The sequence below is a fragment of the Neopsephotus bourkii genome, unplaced genomic scaffold (assembly GCF_033783945.1).
Source record: "Neopsephotus bourkii isolate Nb327-2 ecotype Australia unplaced genomic scaffold, CSIRO-AGI_Nbou_v1 NB_107, whole genome shotgun sequence".
NCBI lineage: Eukaryota > Metazoa > Chordata > Aves > Psittaciformes > Psittacidae > Neopsephotus > Neopsephotus bourkii.
In genome coordinates this window covers 9,092,122-9,119,045 of record NW_026900624.1, presented here as the reverse complement: position 1 = coordinate 9,119,045, position 26,924 = coordinate 9,092,122, and the positions used below count along the sequence as shown (strand labels likewise).

At 41.7% G+C, this 26,924-nt stretch overlaps 1 protein-coding gene across 3 annotated transcripts in view; it reads left to right on the top strand.

The window, feature by feature from the left end:
- The first annotated feature begins 1,567 nt into the window (after positions 1 to 1,567).
- Positions 1,568 to 26,924, top strand: part of RASSF8 (Ras association domain family member 8) — an 85,521-nt gene continuing 60,164 nt past the window's right edge. The window contains exon 1 of one of the 3 annotated variants that reach the window (XM_061359877.1): positions 1,568 to 1,688. The gene's annotated coding sequence lies outside the window, so the exon portion shown is untranslated. Of the gene's footprint in view, positions 1,689 to 1,718; positions 2,142 to 26,924 lie in introns of those variants that run through there. The other 2 variants (XM_061359896.1, XM_061359887.1) reach the window with 2 other exon arrangements.

Sequence of the window (26,924 nt, the reverse complement as noted above, 5' to 3'; positions counted from 1 at the left end):
TAGAAGAGGCATCTTTCTATATCCAGAAGACTTCTTCAGCAGGAACTTTACACCTCACCAGGTGTGCTTATGGAAAATATCCTCAATTGTATAAAGGATCATAACCCAAGATCCAGACCTACTAGAAATACTTGCAAAAGCATCCCCAAACCCCAATCTGTGAATATTTATATGCTTGCATTTCAGTTGAAGTGTCTGTATGTTCTTTAAAATATTCTACATGTAGCATCTATACGGAGTCACACAGAGGCAGAGTCCTGCTTTCATCTAAAGGCTCAGGACATAAAACCCCAAGGAAAGCGTGCCAAACTCAAAAGTCCACAGGAGGATCGCTAGAGGAATATTGTTAAAATGAGGATGACACAAAGAACAAAATAAAGTTCTCTTGATGAGACTCTTCTTTAAGTGACCAGCATGTCCTGATCTCTGGACATGGAACACCGGCAGATTGGGAAAGGCTACCAGCTCAGGGAGGAGCTAGGACTGCTGCTGCTGGCAGCTGAGGGTAGCCCCAGCACAGATGTTTGTAACAGTGAAAAATGTCTTTGAATCACAGCTCTGAAGTTCATTTTCAAATAGGTTGGTTAGTTGTGTGGTTTTGTTTGGTTTTGTTTTGTTTTTTTTTTAACGGTTATTTTTCCTATTCCAAGTTTCAAGACGACAAAGCTGATTGAAACTTCTTATTCAAAACTTTCTGCCCCAAACAGACGTCTGCTTAAGAGTCTTTGCTGCTCTGAGGTTTATTTCTCTTCCCTCCCCCCCCCCCCCCCCCCCCCGGGGAATTTTCCATCACCAAAATCCAAAGCAGGAACAATAGGAAAAACACTTGACTGCCGGCTTTCCACATTTCAGTTCAAATAAGCACGAAAGGCATTCTTACTTCTTCCAGAAACAACAGAAAAAAAATCAGGGAAAACAACTAAAAAACCCCTGACTATGCCTATGCCACAGCCGGGGCTCTCACTGTTGTGTTCCTTTGGGACCGGAGCTCTCGTTCAGCTCCCGCCCGGGATGCAGGCTCCTTGCCCAGCCCCAGCGGGTACGGGCGGCCCCACGGCCCGCCCTGAGCTCCCACCGGCAGCGACAACAGCACCCGCTGCCCTCACGCTCCTCCTCGGCCGGTCCCGGGGACCCCGCTGAGGGGATATTTTTAGGCAAGGCTGTAGCGCCTCTTCTTTAAGAGGCTGCTGCTGCCGCTGCCCGCCTCGCTGCTGCCAGTGCCGCTGCCTGCCTGCCCCGCTGGCAGGGGCGGACGCGCCCTCGCCCGGGCCGGCAGCGGGGAGCAGCGGCGGCGCTGGTGGTGGGGGGCATGGGGAGGCTGCGGCTTTAAGAGCTCCCACAATGCCGTGCTGGCGCCCCAGTTCCGTTACATGTTTCTCCCGGTGAAGGGGAGCGACGGAGAGGCAGGAAGGAGGTGGGGGCAGCCGCTCCGGGCCGAGGACACCCACTCGCAGTCGGGCGAGCAGGCGGCGGTGGCTCGGCGGGGCCGGGGGAGGAGCAGCAGCCGCAGCCGCCGCAGCAGCGGGGCGCCGCGGAGGGCAGGGCTGAGCCGAGCCGAGCCGAGCCGAGCCGAGCCCCCGGGCGCTGCGTCGCGGGCCGTGTGCGCACCGCCCCCCGCGGGGCGCGAGGCGGAGCCGGCGGCCGTTGGGGCCGTTGGCGCTGGCCGTGGAGCCGCGGGCGGCGGAGCGGTAAGTGCGCGGCCAAGTCCGCTGCGGGCTCGTCCCGCCGGAACCCGACCTCCTCTCCCTTTCCCTTTCCCCCCTCTTCGGCTGCCGCTACCCCGCGCCGTCCCTCCGTCTCCCGCAGCCCACCCGGCTGCTGCTGTCCCGCTCCTCCCTGGCGTCTTTCGGCTCGTCCCTGCTGTGCGGTTTGTGACCCTTCGCTGCCGCCTCTCCCCGCTGCCCCCGTCTCCCCTCTCCAACTTCCCCATCCTTGTTGCCCGTTCCCCACCTCCCCTCGGATTTACCATTTTAAGGATTTTGGGGGGCATTTTCACCTCTCCCGTTCCCCTTACGCGTCTCCCCTGCCCGATCGCACTCGTTCCTGTCCTTTCGCCTGTTCCTTCACTACTTCCCCGACTTCCTCCGGCTTTTCCTCTGTCTTGGCATTTTGTCTTTCTCCTTCGCTCATCGTGTGGAAAAGTAAGGGAAATTCCTGCGTGTCCTTGAGGAGGGGAGTTCAGAGGCGACTTTTCTGACACTGGGAAATCTTTGTAGTAGTTTCATTTTTTTCCTCCTCTCTCTTACTGCCCCCGAAAGGAAAATTAAACCCATTTTATTTATTTTTCCTTCCCCCTCCCCCCTTACCCTTTCGAAGTGGACTCTTTCGGTCTCTCTTCGCTCCCTCTCCCCCCCCCCCCCGATTAATCTCTTTTATTCGTTCCCCAACCCTCCCTCTCTTTTTCCTCCCGTAGTCAGGAAAAAGATTAAAAGAAAATCTGTTTTGCCAGCAGACAGTAAGAGATTTCGGGGGGGGGAGTGGGGAGGGGGGCTGGATGGGATAAGAGAGTATTGATGAGAAAAGCTTAAGCAAGTACAGTAAATACAGTATGATGGGACAATACAGTGGCATGAACTTTAAAGGGTAAGAAAATGGATTCTGCTCCGTGGTTTATGCAGCACTAAACTGTTGTGGGGAAGGGCTGATCCAGGGTCCGGTTTGGGGGTGTAGCAGTCCAGTGTGTTCCAGCCTGTTTTCTCTTCAGCAAAGCGGTGTTTTAAAATGCCAACAGAATGGTGTGCTAAATCCCAGTTCATTATTGCTCATGGATTTCACCAGCGTGGAAGATCAGGAGAGAGGGAAGGTTGTAAATTTCAGGGTTCCCTTTAGAATGACACCTGTCACGCTTTCCATCCCACAACTGCAGATGTATCAGAGGCTGACACATTAACTGAATCGCCGGAAACTGTTTACATCCGTGTCAAAAAGTGCTGTCGTGCGGTTTATGAAAGTCCGTTTTGGACCTCGCAAGCTTCTGCCTTGGGTTTAGTCAGCATCACGCGTTAAAATTAAGTGTGTGCTGGGCTGTGGAGAGCAAGTAAATCAATTGCCTAATGATTTCTGCAAAGACACCTGTTTAAGGGTTTTCTAGCTCCGGGTTAATTGTGTTTGGTAGTGGTGTGATTGTGTTAAGTGTTGTAGAAGAGCTGTGCCTTTTTCCATAAAGAATATGCAGTTCATGAATAAAATGTCAGCTCTTCAGGTCAGAAGGAACCAGTGTGGGTCTAGGTTGTGTTACATTACCTCTTTAGAGAGATAGCATTCCAGAAGACCACAAGTTTATGTGGCTAAGCAGAAAATTAAGTAAGCCCTACTTCTTTCCCTGCCCCCCCATTCTTTCTTTAAAGATAAAATACCATTTCAGATTGACTTCTGTTTGATGGTATCTTAATTGGAAAGTAGGCTTGATACTGAACTAGAAGCACTTCTCAGTATCTTACAGCAAAAACTTATCTGACATGTGATGAGCTGCTGAGGGAACTGAAATGACTGCTTGGCATTCTAATGGTCAGTTGTATGCCGTTTAGGACAACTGATAGAGTTAGCAGTGGTTTGTTTCTTACTTAAGCAATCTCCCTGGCCTTCTCCTACCCCACTCCCAGAAGCCCAACAGGATTTGGTCAGGTGTTTGTTGTTGTTGTTTTGTTTGTTTGTTTGTTTGTTTTAAATCTTTCCTGGAAATTAAAAACTTTGGGATAGGGGGAAATAAAAGGAGACGAATAAGTCAAGATTATCAACAAGTCATTTAAAATTGCCTGGAACTATTTCTAGAAACACCATCAGTAATTCCAAAGAGCCAAATGAAGGTGATTAGCATCACTTTTTCAAATCCTTTTGAGGAAAGCCCTGCAAATGAGCATGTTAGAAATAAGGAGGTTTGCTGCTGAAAGTGTGGAGTTGAGCCCTGAGGATGGTGGGTTCTGTTCCTGTGTCTGCCATCGCATGGCAGTATGACCTCTGCCTAAGCTGTTTTATGCCTGCACCTCACAGGATATGGAGATTTTCATGGATCTCTGTTAAGTGCTTTTACATGCAATTTTAAGAATGATTGTGTGTAATCATATTGCTCCTTGTTTAGTTGTGGGTTTGAATGCTGGTTGGGTAGCAGTTCTGCTTGTGCAAATATTCATTCTTTGAAAGTTGTGTAGTAGAATTCTTGATCACCACCATTTATTTTGATAGGAGCGTAAGATTTTTGCATTGCTGTAATGGTTTAGACACTAGAGTTATTTTTATCCCCTGTATACCTCTGACAAAGTCGGTGCATGCTTCTTCCATGGTACCTTAACAGTCTGCCTCAAGCTGAATTTGAAGGGCACTGTGGCCTCCTCAGAAAGAAACTGTTAAATTGAATTGCAGGGTGGAAAACTGTCCTCTGGCTGAGGACCCCCCATATCGTGATGCATGCAGTACCTGCTATTTTGTTTTTTTTTGTGAGGTCTGTAATTATGAGATTGGCTTAGTACATGGGGGTTTTGTTTGCTTTCTAATTTAAGATTTTTGTCTGGGTTTTTAAGTCTTTAGAATTTCTCTCTTGAAATAAAATGTAAATGACGTGTGGTTTTTTAGGGCTTTTTTGAAAGCTCAGGTTTTCCTGTAATTTTTTTCATGCAGGGGTTGGGATTTTACAGTGTAATGGGACTTTTAAAATCTCAGTGCCTGCCTTCCTGTAACATCTTAGACACGTAAGCTTTGTAAATCCAAGGCTGTACCCTGTTGCAGGTAGTTCTCTCTCCTCACTGTAAATAAGAGACTTGATTCTGTGGAAACTTGCTATTAGGCATCAGTGTCAGTTTTGGGTTATAACTTGCTGTCCTCTTTGCTTCTGAATCTGGACAGTTAGTCTAGTTTCAAATTCAGTTTCATAAATACTTTCTGTCCTTCCTAACCCACTTCAAAGTGTGTGGTGATCTTACAGCTTTGACAAGAATAGTTTTCCTGCCTGATGAGAGGATGTTTGTTTTCTCCTGTTACTGTTCTGAGGGCTCTGTCGTCTTTGTACTGATAAACTGTGGGGAGGGCAAGATTGGTCAGTGTGTGCCAGGCAGTGCTGTGCTGCTTCTCTCTCCAGTTTACCTGCGAAGTTGAGGTCAGGGAGTTTGTGCTGCTTGGGAAAGGAAGGTGGGTTTGAGCTGTAGCTCACATGGGCTTGTCGTATCTGCCATGGGGACTGTAGACTGGACCCCTCTCTGTAAGCATCTAATCATCTGTGAGATAACAAATACAGAGAGCGTTGAATGTACCTGAGAGGACCTGAGGAGATAGGCAATGTAAGCTTTCAGATGGGAGGCACTTGAGAAATCCGTTTAATTCACCTTTTTACTTTGGAGTTACTACTTAAAGAGGGGAGGAATCTGTTTACTTTCTTGTTGTGCTTGGGAAAAGATCTTACCCACAACAAAAGACATTGCAATGCTTTCTATAGTCCAGGATTATCGAACAAAAGTGTCTTGCTGTGCAGTATTGTTGCTGCACTCAGTGTTGTATGATAACACATGTTACTCAGCTGTTGTTGATTCCTCAGTGGCACAGACTTCAAAGGAATGTGCTGAAAGAGAGCCGAGGCCAGAGAAAAAATGAGTTTTGTTCCAGTGGCCTGTACCATCCATCTGTTTAAATACTTTGCTGAACTATTCCAGAGCGTTCAGGCATCCAGTTAGGGCTGACAAGCAATTACAGCTGGGAATAGAGCCTACTGCAAAGAGACCACCTAGTGAAGGCTTAAAGGCTACCTCCCCTCCATGGGTCAGAGCCCCCCTGCTGTCCCAGCCAGCAAGAAGAGATAAGGCTTGTCATTTAGGCTGTCTTTCAACATGACATTGTCTAATTCCTAATGCTATTGAGGATTTATTTATTTTTACTCTTTACGCTATCTTTAGCACAAGAAGGGAAGAACAGTAATGAGGACAGACAGTCATCTCTGTAGTCTCCTCTTTGTATGTAACAATCTAGGTCTGTAATTTAAATGAGTAAATATTTATAGAAAAATAAGTGATTTATTTATTATTTATTTTTATTTTTTCTATGACGCATGGGATAGTTAACAGATCACTAGAGTGTCTGCCAAGGTAGCAATATACATTACCGAATTAGTTTTAGTTCCAAAACATTACTAATAAAGTTAAAATCAGAGCCAGTTATAGTGTGCTGTTTCAGATTGAGTTTGGGGAAACACTCCACAACTTAATCCACAGTAATAAATGAAAAATCCCTTTCGTACTCATGCATTATGTTACACTAGGATTTTGACAATTCCAAGTATTACAATGTACGTTTTTACTTAAATTCTGATACTGGAATCCACTGTGCAAGACAGGTCTCAACTTGTGATTGCCAACTGAATCTTCCAGTCACAGCCTATGTGCGCTCTGTGGCCCCACATACTGGAATTTGATGGGGCAGGGGTGGGGAATATCAATAGGGAGACTACAAGTAAACTGTTGATAACCTGTACAGATCCTTAAAGGTTTTCTGTATGGGACTGACATTCATCTTGAGGATTGGGATGAGTACTGTAGATAAGAGTGATATGTGTTTCAGTTAAGAGGGCTTAACCATTCTTTATGAATGGAAAAATGATCATGCAAATACACTAAGAGGATATTTGAGCTTTGAAGAATTGTGAGGCAGTCCAGGATTTGGTTTTCACTTGCAAACAAGCAGCACAACTCTAAAGGTAAGCTTGCATGTTGTACTCTGCTGTAGTATTACTCCTGCCTTTGTACTGCAGTGTGACATTTATGCCTTTGAAAGGATGGCTCTTTCTCCCTGTGTTGGCAGTTGTGATGCCTTTTTGGTATTTTGAGACGTCAAGTTTTAATGCCTTACTACCTCTTTGAGTGGAAAGGGGAGGGAAACTTCTAGAAAAATGTAATGTAACTGACCTCCATCCAGCTTCTGCCCTTGCTCCAGGGTTGACATTGTAGTTTGAATTTGTTTGCTTGCTTTGAAAACTGTACTAGGTGTAACCTTGAGTCTTGCTTCCCTTGTTGCAGCAGTAGCTAATATGTTTCCAGCATGAACCTCGCTGTGTCTCTAGATCATCCAGTTTTCAAACTGTGAGGCTGTGTTCGCTCTTTCTTTCTGTTGTATGCTTCCCTTAAATCCTAAGATCTATAACTTCATTTTATTTCAACTGAACGGAAAGGGATTTTGCTAAAAAATTTTTGGACTCCTGAAGTGTTTGTCAATGTTTTCAAGCCGTTATTCAAAGGGGTTTCGGAGTTTCCGGAACAGTCTTTTGAAACTTTACATTTTATTGTCAGTCAGCAGTTTTGTGAGCACGGATAAGTAAAGGCTGTAATTCCACTAGGCAGCCAGATGTTTTGCGTCTATGCCAAAAGTGTGGAGACAGTGTGGCTTTAGGAGTTGGAGGGTCTGTTGTTCCTGTCACTGGGCTGTTCGGGGATCTTCAACAGATCCTATCTGCTTTCTCTCTTGTGCCTTCCCCTCCCTCCTGCCATGCTTGTAATGATTGTGACCACCTCCTTCTAAGTAAAATGAGATTGAGAACAAAGCATTCTTTGTTGCTTTTTGAAAAGTAGACATTTTTGTTGTCAGCTGGTGTTTCTTTAATATTAAGTTTAAAGCCATAGAGAAGCTGCATGTAATTTGGCAATTAATAAATTTATAGCTGTTATCCAGTAGATTAATAATGAATGTTAACTCTGAGTAGTGTGGCATTAAATGAACAATATAAAGAAAGTGCTTCTCGATGCAAAGTGAGGGGAGAGTACTTTTAGATGCGAATCCCCCAGTTCCGTAATATATTGCACTTTTCTGTTTGGCCAGTACTTCTTGAAGACTTGTAAGATCCTTGGTGATCCTTGTCTTGATTCTCCTGCTTCTATATGACATATGGTGGAAAGAAAGAAAGGAACTCATCAAGGTGTCTGCACATGTCAAACTCTTCCTGGAGAAGAAAGTAGGAAGATGCTACAGCTAATAATATTTTAAAGTTGATGCTGGGAATGAAGATACTAAATGCTCAAATGTGCTTTTGCACATTTATTTTATTATTAATATTGCCAGTATTAATATTGGCAATGTTAGCTAGTGCTTGGAATAACTGACATCTAGAGAGAAACGTGGCAGTATGGAACACCCTTGTCCTTGCCCATCAGAAAGTGATTTTGTGTTTTAGTTTATTTGCTGTGTTTGTTTTTTAAACATGTTCTTGCTCATCAGAACTGCTCCTTCTGTGATGTCTGTGTGTGTGTGTGTGCGTGCTTTGCACTTCATCTGTGCTGCCAAGTCAGAGTCTGCACTGGTTTCCTTGGGAGCAAGGACAGAAACTTCTAATGAATAAGCTGTGTGTTTGATACTATGTATTTCAAGTAGTGGAATCAGCACTGATGAGCAACAGGGCTAACAAAGAACAGTCACTGAATACAATGCAGTGTTTTCATGCTCTTAATGGGATTGGAATTGGTAACCTGATACCCCAAAGAGATAACAAAGGCTATTTATCATACAAGAGAACATTGATTTCTTTTTCTTTTTTTTAAGGCGCTTCTCTATAGCAGAGTAAAGTCTTCCACCAGAACTCATTCTGGTGAAAAAGGTCTGAGAGAAAATGACTGAATTAACAAGAATTTACACCATAGTCTGAGTAGGAAAGTAATCTTCTGTCTTATTACCAGTGTTATTTCACTGCAATTCTTATATTTGCTTACCAGTTTACCTGCTTTCCTCATGTCCTGTGATTTTAGCCTTTGTTTCAAACTGAGATATACATAAAGTGTTTGGGTTTTTCTTCTTTTTCCAAGAATAGAAGACTTAAGGGGATGACAAAAGGAAAAGTTCAAAGTTGACATAACCAATAACAGTATGTGACTGTTCCCTTGCTTTCCAGGAACAGACCAAAAGGCAACAAAATACGGAATACTGTAAAGATACATGGAATTAAGTGTGAGACTAGAGAAATCTTTGTATGCCTTTTTAATAGACATAGGATGGACATCTACAAGGGTGATCTGGTGCAAGAAAACTCAATTTGATCTCATAAGAACTAAGATAATCTACTTTAGGCCCTCTGCTTACTAGCAGGAAAAGCTGACTACTTACCTCCATTGTGTTCTAGTTAATCAGAGGAGCTTGCAGTCTCTGCAGGCAAGGCCAGAAGGTAAAGGGTGCATACCTACAAGAGGTGATGTATACTGTAGGAGGAGGCTTGATTGTGAGCTTGCTGTTGGTGAACTAAAGTTCTGTCTGCAATGGGTTGGTCATGTTCTGCAGCAGAAGTTAAGAGGATCACCTTCCTATGCAGCGTGGCGTGAGCTGGGGTCTCACCAGCAGCCAAGAGTCACACTTTAAAAACCACTCAGCTAGAGGGTTTTCTTTTTTTCTTTTTTTCCCTCCCCCCTCACCCCATCCTTTTTTACATCCTGTCATGGCTGGAATGGGTGTCTGGAGAGTGTTGGTGGGAGAGCTGTACCATAGTGTCAGTCTGCAGCCTTCCAGACCAGTGTCCTGCTTGGAGGCCACCTGTCTGTCATCTGTGAGTGTCTCTGTAGTCCAGAATATCCTCTCCTGGTCTCACTTGCCAGATGCTGAATTTGCAGTGTGCCTTCAAAATACAGGGCTCTTCCTGAACCTCGTGTTGCCAGTTGCCTGCTGCTTTCTGTTAACTCTTTCAACTGGGGAATTGTTCATATGCTCCATTATGTGTGATGGCACTACCATTTCTTTCTGCTCTGCCATAAGGCTTTTTAAATACTTGTTCATGAACTAGTGGCTTTCTTGGTGTTTCTTTGGTTGCAACACAGCATTTTCTTTTTGATGGGAGGGGAAGATACTGGGACTTTCTCTTCCTATCTCACAGCTGCAGATATAGAAGCATTCCTGTAATTCCTTTGCTGCGAGCTGTTTGGAGCCCAGGCGTGGGGAACACTTGCTTGGCTGTTCACTTGTCCAGGAGTTGGGTTTAACTTAATGCAGAGCACCTGTCCTGTTGTGATCCTGACATCCTGTCAGTACTCATCCCCCCTGCTCCCTGGGAGATAGCGTGTTTGTTGGTGGCAGTACTCTGCCCTACCCTTATAGGAAGCCCCAGCCAAGAATTTTCTAGAATTCTTCCCCTCCCTCCTGTTGTCCTTCACTGACCTTTAACCAGGTTTTTATCTTTCTTGACAAGATTCTTAGTTTCATTTATCTGCTGCTTCTCCCTTCACTCTTCAGCTTTATTTTTCCAGGAGGTGCTTAGAAACATTAACCATTACAGATGTATAGAACAGTGATATATAGTCAAATTCCTTGGCTGTGTTTCTTTGATTTGGTTTGGGGTTTGTTTGTTTGTGGGGTTGTTTTTTTTGCTTGGTTTTGGTTTTTGTTTGTTTGGTTTGGGGTTTATGTTATTTTTGTTTGGGTTTTTTTTTGTGATTTTTCCCTCCTTTTAGCTTGACTCTAATACTAAAATGCCTATAGCAGGTAAATGTTTTCTACGTACTAGTCATGACAAAAATATGCATCCTCAGCAGAGGGTAAGGAACTGTGGTGTCTATATTTCCATATTACAATATCTGTTGTAAGAGCTTCGTGTTTCCCTCCCTGAGCACAAGCTGCTAATATAGCAAGGGCACAGAAGATCAAACTTTGTTTTGTGTGGGAAAACATTAATGACGTACTTAAAAACATATTTAGATACTGTAAGATGAAAACGTAACATAAAAAAATGGCAAATGTACTTTTCTGTCTTAGACCTGTGGCTGCCTAACTGCTTGAGAAATGCTCTGTAACCTCTAGACAATACTGTTAAGTTTTAAAAGACTGAAATTATTTAGCTCAACTTTAGTAAAAACATACTTGGTGGGTAGCAGAGGAGGGCTTGGCTGGATTTATTTAGATACATGCTGCAAAGGTAATTTTCCTATTTTGTAGTTCCTTCATGCTTGTCATTCTAAATGCATATGTAAAAGCTTAAATAATTAGAAGTCTGTGTGCTTCCTGACCATGATTTACTTCAATAGTCCATAATGATCTCTGGATAAACTGTATTTTACTTCAGAAGACAACATTTTAAACTAAACTCTGTTATCTTCAGCTTGATTAGTATGAATGAGGATAGTATTCAATGTATGCACCATTTTTAAGAATAGCCTTTTTCTTCCGTGTGGACATAAAACATGTGGTAGGCAAGACACATTTCTGGTCTAATGGGTACAAAATGAAATGAGAGAAGATTGTGGTGTAGTATCAGAAATGTCCTCCCTACATTCCTGCTGTGAAATGTTCTCTGACATTAAAAAGGAGGGTAATGGCTTCTCAGACTTCCATCAGAAGGGGTGTTTCTTATCATTCCCTAGTTTTGAGAATGGATCCTATTGCTCAATAGAGCAACATGGGTAGGTGGCTTCTGTGAATAGCTTCCTTCATATGTACCATAACCCATGTGGAGTCCCAGGCCCAACACAACTTCTGTTTCAGCTCTGGGGCTTACAGGAAGAGGTTGGCTTTTGAGCCCTGCAATTAGGAAATGAAGAAAATGGAAGTTTGGGCACCATCTAAAACTGGGATCTCATGCTGAGGGAAAAAAGAAAAAAAGTAAAAAGGCTGAATTTTAGGTCAGTGGGTGGTAGTATTTGAATCCCTTGTGATGATCATAAAAAGTGTGATGTTGTGATGTATAGCAGTACTGTTGAGCCTCTTCTTTGCTGGATTCCAAGCACTGGGCAGATGAGAATCTCTCTTGTTGGATTTTAATATTGAGAAGGGAGGTATCTGAGATGATTCATTCATAGTGAAACCCATAGTAGAAGAATACAGAGCAAACTTTCTTTGGATATTCAACCACTACTTCTCAGTGGCATGTTTTTCATGAAAAGTAAAAGTTATAGTCATTAGATAACTAGTTAGACCTTAAACCAGCAGTTGATACATGTATGTTCCATCCTGAGTCAGGGAGACTTGGCCATCCCAGCAAAATGTCACTATAATGAAGTCCTGCTCTGTAAGCAAGTACTTAACTTATGTGTCAACATGACTACCTCTGCCAGTATTCTGAAACAGTTAACAGCAAGATGCCATTTTGAAGTTGTAAGGGCATAGATGTAAAGTTACGATTGTCAAACAAGTTGCCACCTGTGTGCCACTGGAACTGTTAGTACCTGTGTGCCCTAGTGGTCATGTAATTCAGGAACGTCTAAATATTAAGCTAACCTGACTTACCTAGTGCCTCAAGAGGGATAACAGCATGCATATAAGCTAAACTACATCATCTCTGCTGGCAAGAAGCTCAAGCAAAGAGAAAACTAAACCTTGATGTTCTTAATGGCATACTTAAAAGGTTGTTAGTAAAATACTGGTTTAAGGAGCAAGCATCAAGGGAAGGTTTTGTCTTGTAAGTGGACACAGCTATGGCAAAAGTGCTAACTAGAAGAGATGTTGTTTGTGTTACAAGCTTGATAATTGGTTTCAGAGGTAGTGGTGAATTGTTAGCTTACCTTGCTGAATCTAGGAGTTGTGAAGTGCGTACGTAAAGTGTAATCTAGCAGTTGGTACCTAGATGCTGTGTGGAAAATAAATTACTGGCTACTCTTAAAACATCTTTTCCTGCAACCTCTGCTTCAGCTTTTACTACAAAATAGTAACTGTAATGACCAGTGCTGTAATATAGAACTTTTTATGAGGGTTTATGTGTACTTATGCCTGATGGAACTGCAAAACAATCTTGCTGTATATTGACCGTTTTAATCTCTCTCTGTGTTTTCCCTGTCTTACTGACTTCTGCAACCAGTTTTAACAGAGTGAGTCCTATGCTTTTTGAAGCATCATTAGAAAAATAGAAATAGCTGTATGGTCAAATATGACATGAGTCATGGCCAATATGACATAAGTCCTTTCTACTAAACTTTATGTTTAAGTGAGACATTAAAGCCAAGGCAGATCTGGTGAGTAATATGACTTCTGTGTATTTTTATAGCCCTTTTAAGAAAAAAAAAAATTGTCTTGGGCACATGATTTCCTGCAGTGTATTTATTTCTGATGTTGTGAATTATTACAGACTTTCAAAAAAGATCACAAAATAAAGAACCAACAATACTAATTTACAAGCTTGTACTGGGTTTTAATTCCAGTTGTAACCAGTTGTGCTTTAACAACAAGCACGACCACCACTCAGACCCTGGCAATGAGCAGTGTAACTGAATCGGAGAACCAACCTGTGTCAGTATCAGTTGCCCCTATATGCAAGAGGAAATGGAAATGAGAAACAGCTCATTTAGGGAAGGAAGATGAAGAAGGGCCAATACCAGAACTAGAGGAAGAGGCAGATCATGAGGTAACTTGTCAATCCCTGTCCTTGCCTAAGCTATGAAATATGCAAAAAGATTTTAGTGTTGTCCAGGTGAGCACATCATCACCTGGATGCTCTGATGCTGGGACTATGGGGCCAACAGTCTCTAATTAGAAGGTAGGGAAGCCAAGAAGCTGGGATTACTTGATAGGGAAGGGAGAATTGACAAGGTGATTATGAAAGAAAAGAATCCTCGGTCTCTGGATGCAGTTCTTGGCATCTGTGAAGGAAAGGTATCCCTACAAGGAAGATTTTATATGTTGCTAATGCTAGTGGATCACAAAATAGAGAGGCCTTCAGTTCCTGAGGGAATTGGCTGTTCAAGAGTTGATGTACTGTAAGTTGGACACCAAGGAGCCACCCATAGATCTAGCTGAAACTGAATGTACACAACTCGTGGCAGAAATTTACATCGAGCGTGCCATCATCATGTGCCAACAGTGGGTGAAATGAGTTGTCAGCTCCAGGAGTTTGAAGAAAATCTCTCCCCTTCCATCATTTCAGCTGTGGAAAAACTGTCCCAGTAGCTCCATCAATTGAGAGATGATATATCCAGCTCCCCACTTGCACTGACCAGCACCTTGGATATAAACAATAAGCATCCTGTAGCTCAAGAGGGAAGATACAGAAGGGATTCACATAGCTTATTCATATGAAATTCAAGTTGACTTATTCCACTTAAAAGACACTGGTCCCTGGCTCTGAGAAACCTAGATTTTTTTTTTAAGTCAACACTGGCTATATTCTATATTCTGAGACTCCAACTATGCTTGTGTAGATATACCTATGACTCACTTGCAACTTAACATGACTTGCTTAAAAATGCATTAAGCGTTAATAATGGGGTACTTTTTGCACTGTAACAAAAGCTTTTGGAATGCTTTGGAAAATGGGAGTAATTCAGATGTTCTCAACTTCATTAACTGTAAAAGTATTTAACAAAGAAAATGGTCGAGATTTGTCACTGGCTTAGGGCTAGTCTGAGTGGGTGATCTCTGAACTGTTATTATTAGTGACTATATACAAAGAATCAGAGGCTTTCATTTTCTAGGGATATATCTTCATATTCTGAGTCAGGTTTCAAGACCCAGCTGGTGAAAGCTGCTTGAGTGCTTGCCTTGCTTTGAGCTGGACACTGGGATCCTGCATGTCCTTGCAGCCTGAGGAATTCTGTAATTTCTATTTATTTATTCTTCTTTAAGAAGTGTATGTGCCACACAAGGGCCATCAGCTGTCATGGCATTGCCTCGCTGATACTGGCAGCAATTAAACCAGAGGTGTAAATAAATCCTTGCTCTGAAGTGATTTATTTATTTTTTCCTATTTTTGGTAACTATTTCTGCTTATCTTTACAGCACTTCTGTCTACTGGATGAATGCGTAACAGCTACGGCTTTCTTTGTGTCTCTTTCTGGCCACTGCAGAATCTTTGCTTGCAGAGGTGGAGCAGGGAAAGTTGAAGTGACCTTTCCAAGTGACGAATTCCAAGTTCACAGCTTTCCAGAAGCTGAATTTTTAGATGGAATCTAATGGTTCTGTACTTGAATGCATCAGGCGAACAAACGATGCTTTAGGGAAGTCTGTCACAGATGTATAATACTGAAATTCCCTATGGAGTACTTAATGGGGGGGAAAAAAGGCTGTAAACATACTGAGTATTAAGATAATGCAAAATGTGTTAACTAAGAGGCGAAAAAAAAGGCTTTTATTCAGGGTACTTGTAACAGAACTTGATTTATTCAATCACCTGATGAGACCTGTAATGAGGAGTTACCCTTATTAGGATACCTTCTAATGAGGAGTTACCCTCATTCACCCTTTTCTATGCAGAAGGAGCAATAAGATCTTTCTCTTGATTGGGGTTTGTATGAACCCGAGTAAGGTGCCTGTGGAAAAAACATATGCCTGTTAGTGGATCCAGGATTTCAGGTTCTCCTTGTTCACTCACTACTTCCTTTGTGAAAGGAGTAGTAGAGTAGGTGTTCCTTCATGTATTTAGACTTGTGCAGCCTGTGTCACAGACTAGCCTGTAATTCACTGATGGTAAATCTGAGACTTACCAAAACATCCCATGCTGGGACCAACATGATAAATAAGCTTTAATTGCAAGCTTTGAAGTGGGAGCAGAAGAACAGATTTTTAATGAATTTGAGTGGGAATAATTAACTAATACCCTGTGCTTCACTAGGTGCTACATCACCAGAATTTTTTCTTGAAATTAAATCCTTAACTCAAACCATTCTACTGTCACTTTGTTGAGGGAAAGGGTTCCTTTTTGGTTCAGTACTGATGTACAAATTTTGTACAGTTGATAAAATCATAGCATAGTTTGGGTTGGAAGGGACCTTCAAAGCTCATCTAGTCCAACACCTCTGCAATGAGTGGGGATACCTTCAACTAGATCAGGTTGCCCAGAACCATGTCCAGCCTGGCCTTGAATGTCTTCAGGGATGGTGCATTCACCAACTTTCTGGGCAACCTGTCACAGTGTTTTACTACCCTCATTGTAAAGAATTTCTTCCTCGCATCCAGCCTGAATCTTCCCTCTTTTAGTTTAACACCATCACCCCTTGTCCTATTGCAACAGGCCCTGCTAGAAATTCTCTTCCCATCTTTCTTACAGGCCCCTTTTAAGTGAAAGGCTACAACAAGGTCTCCCCAGAGTCTTCTCCAGGCTTAACAACCCCAGCTCTCTCAGCTGTTCCTCATAGGAGAGTTGCTTTATCCCATAAAATGTATGTCAAGTAGGTTGCTTGGTGTACCTTTTTCATGGAAATCTTTATTTCTTTTAATGACTTGATCTCCCCCCCACCTTCCCCTGATAAAACAGTGCTAGAACATGCTACCAAGAGAAGGGGGGGAAATTAGTTCTTCACTATTTTACTTGCAGATGAAGTAGTCTTGCAAGAAGGCAATAGATGGAGTAGGGGTGGATGGAACTTTACAGGAGTAAGAATACAAAGGAAACTCACTAAATGGTCATTTGTGCAGAAATACTCTGCAACTACAGTATCAGCTCTTGGAAGCTCAGCAAATAACCTGGGCATCACAGTACATGTTCAGTTACTTACGTATACGCATTTGAATTTCAAAACCTTGAGTTTCTTAATTTAAAAATCAATAAATTGAAAGTTCATTTAATAGAGCATACACTGTGAGTCGGGGGAAGCTTTAAGGGAAATCTTGGGATAGTATAACATTTTGGCATCTTCTGCTGATCGTGTAGTCATTTGTATCAATAGTTATCAATCCTAATGATAGTTTCTATTTTCAAAATCAAGATTAGACAATGATCTGGAATCACTGCAGTGTCTCAGAATGGTTTCTTGATGACTTTTTGCTATCTCTTTGCTTCCTGCTCTGGTTAAAAGATAAGCCTCCATTTAACTGCTTGCTAGCTTCTGTTGGAAGCCCCCTAGTTTAGCACCTTATTCACTAAAAAGCAATGTATTTTGAGGAAGTGACTAACTTTTGAAATTTGAGTACAGGACTCTTGAATATGCGCACATTATGCTGATTTGAAAGTCAGTGGCCCACTGCCAGCTGGGGCAGGCTGCAGTAGAACTGAGCCACTGCTGGGTACCTTTGCAAATACAGTTATGCTTGCTGTGGAAAGATGCTGTGCAGTGAGCACAGGTTATTGTGTGCAGGAGGGAGAGAAAATGTAAATTGTTCTATATTGGTGTATTGCTGGATTTGATTTTGAGATTTTTCTTGTAGAAGACAGATTGGAATAGAAGAGTTAATTGCAGTAGGCCCTGTGCCTATAGGGATATGTAATTGTGATGCTTTGATTTAGAGTTGAAATATTGTAGTACTTCAGTGCTACCCAATAGTATTCAGGCTCATTGCCAGAGCTGTTGTGAAAGCAGTTGTACCGGCTTTTGTAAGAAGGTCTTGGAGGTCAGTTAAGTGTCCGTCTGGAATGAGTAAGCTCTTATTTATTGACTGTGTTGTAGAAGTAGGACGTACTAGTTCTTGGAGAGCCTACTGTAGTAGTACCAGTTGCAAAATGCAGTATTCATGATATTGGAGGCAATGTGCATGGAAATTCATCAGTATAATTGGAAATGTCTTTTTTAAATGGCAAAGGGTGTTTAAAGATTTGGGAACTGAGTTTGTCAAATGTTTTTGTAGCATGCTTTGGCCAGCTTTTAGCCACTTATACTGGTAGTCTGATGAAACAAATGGCTTCTTGGTGGTGTGCTTCTCTAAAAGCAATCAATTGATCAATGTGTTTGTTAAGAGTTCACTTGTCAAGCAACACCTATAAATTCTATTTTCTTTTGATGTAGTTTTAAATAACAGAGCATTTTTGTGCTTGTACATGTCTTTTTTTTGGGGGGGGTAAGCTTTCATACTTTCACAGCAACTGCACTTTAAAAATACAGAGAGCTTTCTAACTGCATCTCTTCATGTAAGAATTTTGCACTTCTTTCACAATGACAATTTACAGTGGTAGAGCATGCTTATTTTTGGCAATCTTCTTAAAAGGGCCTAGATTAAAATCTCTGACCTACAGCTGTTGTAAATAGAAGTCTTTTTGTTATAAAGCCTTTTAAAGTTGTTTCCTTTCTGTGTTAATTGATTAAAATATGTACTGTGTTGGCATGAGTTCCTCCTGCTAATTAAATAAAATGAAACCACAGAAGAGATTAAAAAAAACCCAACAATGTACCTTCCTTGTTGGAAAGGTTGACTGTTGTTTTGATGGGCTCTTGTTTGCCTGTTGTGAGCATGTATGTATGTGTGTTTTAGCCCCAGGATCCCCAAGACTGACATCCTACTTTACTAGGTCTGTCTGCCTGAATGTTACAGAGCAGATGGTTAATTCAGAAACAAGAGTATTAAAGCTGAGTAGCTAAATCTGATCTCCTAAAAATGGGGTTGCCAAAACAAGCTGCTGTATTTGGTGCGATTGCTGAATTGGTCTTTTTACTTGATAGAAAGGCGAACCTTAGTTTGATGCCTAAAAGCAAAAAGGTTGGTAGCTTCACTTTTTTTCTTTTTTTTATTTATTTTTGCAGTTTTTAATTTCTCTCAGACAGTATAAGTTGAAGCAGTAAGTTGCTTATGTATCGTAGAGCTGTTGGAAGAGGGAAAGGCTTACTTCAAATCCATGTGTGGTTATTTTTTCTTGGGCTTATCACTGTGGTCCTGGGTTTTAAAAGTAACAAATTGCAGCAGTGAAATAAGGCTGACACCTGATTTTTTACTTGCCATAATTTAAGGTTTTGTTTTGTTGGTTTTTTTTTTTTTTGTTTGTTTGTTTTTTTTAGGTGGTCAGTGAAATGAGAAGGAAAAAACAGTTTTTTAGGAGAAATATTTGCTGGTTTTATAGGCAAATTCTTTCTCTTGGTGTCAGCAAATAAGATAATTTGAGATGAGTGTTGTGCCAGAAGAAACCTTGAGGTCATCTAATCCGACCTGTACACTACAGATCTGAGTTATCTCTGAAGTGGGCCTAGCAGTAAATGAAATTACACACATGTTCAGAGATGCAAAAGGGATTAGTAAATGAAATTACATACATGTACAGAGATGCAAAAGGAATTAAGGCATTTATTTTACGCATTCATCCTGTTTGGATTATTTCTTCAGGACACCATTTCACACTAACCTACTTTTCTACTTTCAAATGAAATGGATGAGCAGGCTGATGCTCTTTATCTCGGTCCTTGAGGGTTTAAATACTTACTATTCTCGTGTGAGCTCCTGGAAGTTGCAATCACTTTTCAGGAATCTCTGACCTTGCAGTCTATTTTTCTATTGTGAATTGAGTATTTGATCTTTAAAAGAGTTCTGTACGTGACCTTTGGAGATCTATTTTTCCACTTACGTGATGCTGTAAGGTGAACTATTAACATTTAGAATAACAGAATGTTTTGGGTTGGAAGGGACCTTAATGGCCATCTGGTTCCAGCCCCCTGCCATGGCAGGGACACCTTCCCCTAGACCAGATTGCTCAAAGCCGTGTCCAACCTGGCCTTAAGCACTGCCAGGGATGGGACAGCCGCAGGTTCTCTGGGCAACCTGTGCCAGTGCCTCACCACCCTCACAGGGAAGAACTTCTTTCTAATGTCGAACTTAAATCTCCCCTCTGTCAGTTAAAAGCTATTCCTCTTGTCCTGTCCCTGCAATGCCCTTGTAAAAAGTCCCTCTCCAGATTTCTTCTAGTCCCCCTTTAGGTACTGGAGGTCTGCTCTAAAGACTCCCTGGAATCTTCTCTTCACCAGGCTGAAGAAGCCCAGTGCTCTTAGCCTGTCTTCATAAGAGAGGTGCCTTAGTTCTCTGATCATCTTTGTGGCTTCCTCTGGACTTGCTCCAACAGGTCCACATCCTTCTTATGTTGTGGGTCCCAGAGCTGAATACAGTAGTGGGTGTAGGTGGGGTTTTGTGGGATCGGGGGAGAATCATCTCCCTCAACCTGCTGGTCACGCTCCTTTTGATGCAGCCAAGCATACAGTTGGCTTTCTAGACTGTGAGTGCACATTGCCTGGTCATGTTGAGCTTCTCATCTGCCAACACCCCCAGTTCCTTGTCCTCAGGGCTGCTCCCAATCCAGTCTCTGTCCAGCTTGTATCAGTGCTTGGGATTGCCCCGATCCAGGGTGCAGGACCTTGTACTTGGCCTTGTTGAACCTCACGAAGTTTACACAGGCTCACCTCTCCAGCCTGTCAACTCCCTGTGGGTGGCATCCCTTCTCTTCAGCATGTCAACCACACCATACAGTTTGGTGTCATCAGCAAACCTGCTGAGGGTGTCTCAGTTCCACTGTCCATGTCACCGACAAAGATGTTAAACGGTGACAGTCCCAACACTGACCCCTGGGGAACACCACTCGTCACTGATCTTCGCTTGAACCTTGGTAAGTTGACCACAGCTCTTTGAGTGTGGCCATCCAGCCAACTCATTAGCTGCCATTCTGTGAAAGGTAGCTTGATCATTGTATAAAAGTTGGAGAAAGCAGGGAAGTTGTCTGCTTCTTCCTTGATAAATGCCTTAAGGGTAAAAAATGACAGGCTTTCAAATCTTTATTTGGTTTTGCTGGTTCTTTTAATGTTTAACTCTCTATGAAGGGTATTGGGCAAACAGGTGGAAACAATCTGTTCTATGTGATTTTTGCAGGTACGATTGTGCTTGCTGGGTAAGAATCTCAAATTTGCGTGGTGTAGCCCACTGTTTGCTCTAGAGAGGATGTTCGCTTACTTGGGTGCATTTTTAAATGCTGGGTGAAATCTTGATTTTTGTGGGGCATTTGGGCTTCTTAAATTCTGCTCTTCCTGATTGGACTGAAGATCCTTTTTATTTCAGGGATGTCGATCACTGTGTTGGAGCTGTCAACCATATCCTCAGGCTTCTGGAGGTGATGGCCTTGAGAGGGAAAGTCACTGAAATGCCATCTATTTGTCTGATATTCTGTGATTAGAACATAGGGTTAGATGTTCATACCTCAAGCTCTTGCTCACAACTTGAAATGGCCCCTTCAAACCCGGTGAAAGAACAAAGTTCAGGAACTAAAGAAGCCTTGGCAAAGCTTGGAAAAAGCAATACATTAGGAAAGAAACTGGCGGAGGCACCAAAGCGTCTGAGAGCAGATGGAGTGTTGTCATCAGATGCAAAAAATAAATGTAAATATTTCCAGAAAATGACTCTTCCTCTGCTCTTGCCAAATGCAAGGAATAGCAGCCATAAATACCATTGGCAAATTGTTCTAGCTGCTAGTGAGCATCCTGCAGTTGCAGTCAACAAGTTGGAATTCTCCCTTGCAGCATTGGGCAGTGACTGTTGTGGAGCCATTGCATTAGTGGTGATAAAATACACCTTTTTGCTTTTTGCCTAAAGACAATGCATTTTTACAGTTAAAAAATGTCACAATTCTGTTGCTGTGCTATGCTGTGGGTCATAGCAAAAATTAGGTTCGTGGGGTGGTTTTTTAATTTCCTTGGTTGTTCCTTGTGGCTGTGTTGTATGGTGCAATTTTTCCTGGTTTAGTGTGGTTCAGTGCTGTAAACAGTTACATGTATTATCATCACATAATTATGAACTGATCTGTCCTCCCAAATGCACAGTTTTGGGATACTGTTACGTTTATAAAATGTGGATGGTTGGCTGTGTCTAAATTGACCACTATGGCACACGGCTACCTCTAAATGAAAATGGGGAGTTACAAGCCAGGATGAGTTACTAGAAGACTAATGTACATGACATCTGTATCTCTCTGAACCCCTTGTTACCCAGGAAAAAAAAGTTGGAGTAGAGAGTGTAAGATGGAACATGTTTGGTTTTAAGTTCTGAAAGCTTTGTTTGTACTGATCCAAATTCCATTTCCATGGAAACTGACAGTTTAGTACTCTCGCTTGTCAACTTCAGCTGCTGCCTGACTTTGGGGAGACTAAATTGTTCCCTTACGCTAAGCCTTTTAGAACTGACAGTTGTGTTGGTATATTAGCACCACATATTTTGTGGAAACTGAGAAATTATAACTAGAATTATTTCCTGCGTTTATTTTCTGAGAGATGCTTTAACTGCTTACAGATCAGATACCTAAATGTTGACAGCTCATGCCAGGTTATCTAATTGTTAAATCATCATGTACATAATGTATAAGATCATAGTTTCTTTCCTGATGGGAGTAGTTTCTTCATTATGGTGTAGTTTTACAGATGATGAAGCAAACCCAATTCTTTTATTAGCTGATCGTGCAATAATGCAGGTGTTCTCTCAGCTGTGGAATGCTGTGCATGCATCAGCTGCAGCAGCAACTGACACCTAAAGACATGATGAACCCTGCACTCTTAAATGACCCTGGGGTTCAACTGCACCACCTCATTAGGAATATTTTGTAAGTTCCGGTTATGCTCTTCATAGCAAGATGGAGCTCCCAGGGCCTGATCTGTGTGGAGTCTATAATGGCAGAATGGCTGTCAAACCCAGGGGGAAGTAGGTAAAGGCTTAACTTTCTGGAGGAAGTCCTGGAGGAATTGATGACTTCCCTGTTTCTAAGTAGAATGGGGTCACTGAGAAGATCATGGGGAATACAAATAATGTACTGCTCTGCTGTGTTTAAGACAGAAGTTCATACAAGAAACTTGCAATCCTTTGGTTTGAACAGTAAGTGTTCTCAATTGTGAGAAGGTAACTGTCATGTTCTTGAGGCTTTGGCTGGTTAAATTAAACATTTTTTTTTTCTCCTGATAACTTAGACACACTTCATCAGTGTTCCACTTTCACTTAGGGCTGCTTTGGGGAGCACTATAATCACTGCAGTTACTATCTGAAAGCAAGTACTCTTTATGGATTGGCACTTCTGTATTTCAGTAACTTGTACAATTCACTTTAATGAACAAGAATATGACAGTAGAAGTATATTGAGTGTATGGGAAAGCAGCATTGTTAGAGACTTGTAGCTAGAAATGTGTTCACTTTTTTTTTTTGGTGTAGGATAGTGTAAAGTAGTAGTGCCTGTGTGGGCTATTTATTCTGTGTGTTTGGGTCCTGATTCCGCATGTGGAACAGCATTACCAGAAACACTGATACCAGTTTGGCCTTCAGTAGGCACACTAAACTTCCAAGTCCTCTTCTCTGTAGGTTCTGAAGCAGTGCCAAGAAGGCCAGTGGCATCCTGGCTTGTATCAGAAGTGTTTAGTTCTGGGTCTATTGCTATAGGAGAGACATGGAGGTGCTGGGTCATGTCCAGAAAGCAGCAATGAAGCTGGTGAAGGGTCTGGAGCCACAAGTCTTATGACAGCTGGGAGAACTGGGGTTATTTAGTCTGGAGAGAGGAGAAAGCTCAGGGGGGACCTTATTGCTCTCTACAGCTACCTGAAAGGAGGTTGTATTGAGGTAGGAGCTGATCTCTTCTGTCAAGTAACCAAGCGGTAAGAGAAGAGGTAATGGCCTCAAGCTGTACCATGGGAGGTTTGGATGGATATTAGGAAAAATATCTTTATTGAAAGGGTGATCAGGCATTGGAACAGGGTGCCCAGGGAAGCGGTGGAATCACCATCCCTGGAAGTGTTCAGAAACCATGTATATGGGGCCCTCAGTGACATGGTTTAGTGGTAAGACTTGGCAGTTCTGGGGTAACTGTTGGACTTGATGATCTTGACGGTCTTTTCCAACCTAGTTGATTCTATGATTCTAAAGTAGTAGCAGGAGTGAAAAGAATCGTTTGGTTTGGACATACCCTTCTGTCATGAGCTGAAATCTTCTGGAGATCTGCCTTCCTGTTTGGATTCCTTTTTTAATTCCAAATTTCTGTGTGCTTGCTTTTTTGGGTGCAGTACAGCAGGCTTGTTTAAGTGGAGGTTGTCTTGAGAACATGCAGCATCACTACTGTGGTGGCCTTGTCTGTCACCACTTGAAGTAGGAGGTTCTAGGTTCATTCTAAAATGTGGGGGACGCTTCCCCTGCTGTAAGGGCTGGAGTTCAGCTGGAATTTGCCAATGTGAAAACTAGGAGCTGGTTGCAAAAGGCAAGCATTTTTGTTAGAACAGAGGTACAGGGATGGGGAGAAAGCCAGAAATAAACATAACTGAGTAATTCTGTTGCTACCTGTGAAGATTAGGTGTAGCCGAGAAATCTTGTTTGCTTGTAATAAAAAGTTTGCCTTATGTTTGAAAGGTGTTGCCATAATGATTATTTGGCTATGAATTTTGTTCTCTGTTCCAGCAGTCAGTAAATCTAAAAGCTAAAGGCAAGTTTTAAGAAGGTACATGTACAAGGTAAACCTTTTACCTGGGGTGGCAGTAAGGGGGGAGGGGGGCTGGGGGGGGAGTACTCCCAACATAGCTGCAGCTAAATGCAGAAACAGTAAGCAACCCAGTGGAGCTTCTAATCTTCTTTAAAATGTTGCTTGAAGAGATGCTTTAACGTACAATAATCCTTTTCTCCTGCTGGTGCTTCCTATCTTGGACATGAATTTAAATGAATCAATATAAAAGCCTCAAGTAAACTTGAGCACTTTCCTTTGTGTGTAGCAAGTGTTATTTAAAGGGCCAAGCCAGGATATCTACGTGCAGCATATCCGTGTGCCCTGTTGCAGTTGCCCAGCTGCTGCTTATCTGAGTAAAGAGGTTATTCAGTTTCTCGGTTTATCCCTGGTGTTCAGTTATCCCATGATATTTGACTTCTGTCTACTTGAGTTACAGATTTAAGGAGAGGGGAGGAGCAAACAAACAAAACCACCCCTCACAACCACCTCCCACAACCCACCCCAAAAAACCCAAACCAAAACAACCAAAGCCCCCCAACCAACCAACTAAACAAACAAGAAAACAAACAACAAACAAACACTTCCAAATGGTGAAAAAAGAGACCAGTGAAAAAGATGAATATTATTGTGTAAAAGCCTTGTGTGATGCAGAGGTATCATAACTGACTGATTCAGAATCTTGAGGTTTTGCTCCTCTCAGAGTGGGAATAATCTTACATTGTTCTCACTGGAAATGGTTTTCTGTTTGTGTTGTACAATGGTCATGCAGCTTTAGCATAACAAGTAATGTTTGCCAGGGATTTTGTTATTTATATGCTTTGTTCAGTGTGGGTATAAAGCTAAGATGGAGCTAAACAACTTCAGAGATACAGAAATGCTGAAACTTCTTTCCTTTTTCCACCTCCCTGTAATATGTTAGATAACAGATGTAATCATAATCATATATAAACATAATAAATAGCATAATCTGGTTTCTGGTGCTAGTAGTTAGTTGTTGATACATGTAAGTAGCTATCTCCTCCACCCAGAATCTAAGGACTGAGATCTTATTCACATCATTCTTGGACGTAATTTGCTTACCAATGGTTATACTACTTGCATTATACTATTTATTTTTAGAAGGCTTAAGCAGTTATGTTGTAATTGAATTACTGTGAAGAGTGATCTGATCCATTATCTAGCTCATACTCAGTCCTCGTCAAATGGCTTTTAATGGCATTGAATAATAACCTTGCTAGTACTAGGAGTAGGCATGTTTTCCGCAGTATCATAGTTTAAGAATTACAAACACAGAAAAAACAAGCAGTATCTTATCATCTTGCAACACAGCTGCATGCAAAGGTAAGCACTTGAGCTGCTCAGGTTTGTAAACATGTGGCCATTGTATCCCTAAAGTAGACAGGGGCTTGTACTTGCCTGTGACTGATTTTAGTTTGTGTGAAGACTTCATATGCTATACTGTCAGTGAAAGCGAACAAAATTAAAACCTCTTTCATGCTGCTTGCGTTACTCTAGAACATGTACAGTTGTTAGTAGTGGCACACCTGCAGTTCTGTTTGCTTTCAGAAGAAGATAGTGACTTCTGTCCTCTTGCAGAGATGAAAAGTTCTTTTTGCTGAAGTTAACAACACTCATTCACTTTTTGGATTAATAAACTGCTTTTGTCTTCATGGCTTTGCTCTAAATTTTATGTTTCAAAGATTTATGTACACCATAAAATCATGCTATGAAAACAACTTTCGGTTTGCTTTTCAGCTAATATGCGTAAGAAACCAATTTTGAAGTCCTTAGAATAGTAATTGTGCTTGGTTTATGAGCATACTTCTTAAACTGACAGATCTCCTCTGCACCCCTTTATGACAATGTGCAGTTCTGTGTGTGTAGTTTCAGGTTTATTTTGGGCAATATGTATTTAATGAACGTGGTTGGCTAATAGAATCAACGTCTCTGCCCCAGATATTTATCTTTTTGTCTTAATACCTATTTTGAGGTATTGTGTTCTATTATGTTTTTAATATGAAACATTCTTAGCAATTAATATTGATGTGAAGTCACTGATTAGACTGTTCTTCTCCTTCATAGGGCACACAGATTGGGGTTTTTTCCTTCTCTAACTGCATTGTATCCCGTAACCTAGTTGATCCTATGATTTGTATAGTCTCGGAGACTTGCATTGCTCTCAGTGAAATGTAACTGCAAGATAAGAATGAATTGGTTTGCAGTTTGCGTAGTCATAGATGTTGTGTTAAAACACTTAGTGGCTGAGGTATATTTGGTGATGAACACTTCAATTACCTTCTCCAGCCTGGTCCATGTAAAAGAATATCAGCACTCTCCTGTATCTTCCAATGTCTGTGAGCTCCAGAACATTGCAAGGTTCTCAGGTAGCTCTCAGGTGAGGCTTTTTGTAGGTATGTATTATTGCTGTGTTTTTAAATAAGAATAGATGGGAGTCTATGTATATGAGTAGCTTACTGAAATCTGCATTCAGTCTAGGTTTTGCATTTCTTTTTGGAAAAAATGTACATAAGAGATTTATGGATTCATTGCTTTATTTTTGGTGAATGATTTTTCAATTTTAAGTAATACAATGAAGGCAAATATTTGCAAGGGGAAATGATGATGTTGGTGTGGTTTTACTCTTCAGGTTTCCCTGTGAGGCTGGCATCTATACATCAGATCTCATCTATAGCAAACCTCCTACTGTAGGGCTTTTCTAGGACATAAGGTGACACATTATTAAATACTGTTGGATTTTTATGAGTACATGCAAATTATAGTTCAGCTATGCAATAATAACCAATTGATGGTGTACTGTTATAGGCAAGTGACAACAGTCTTGCTTTTTTTTTTTTTTTTGTTAGTCAAGTAATCACAGAATGGTTTGGATTGGAAGAGACCTTAAAGATAATCCAGT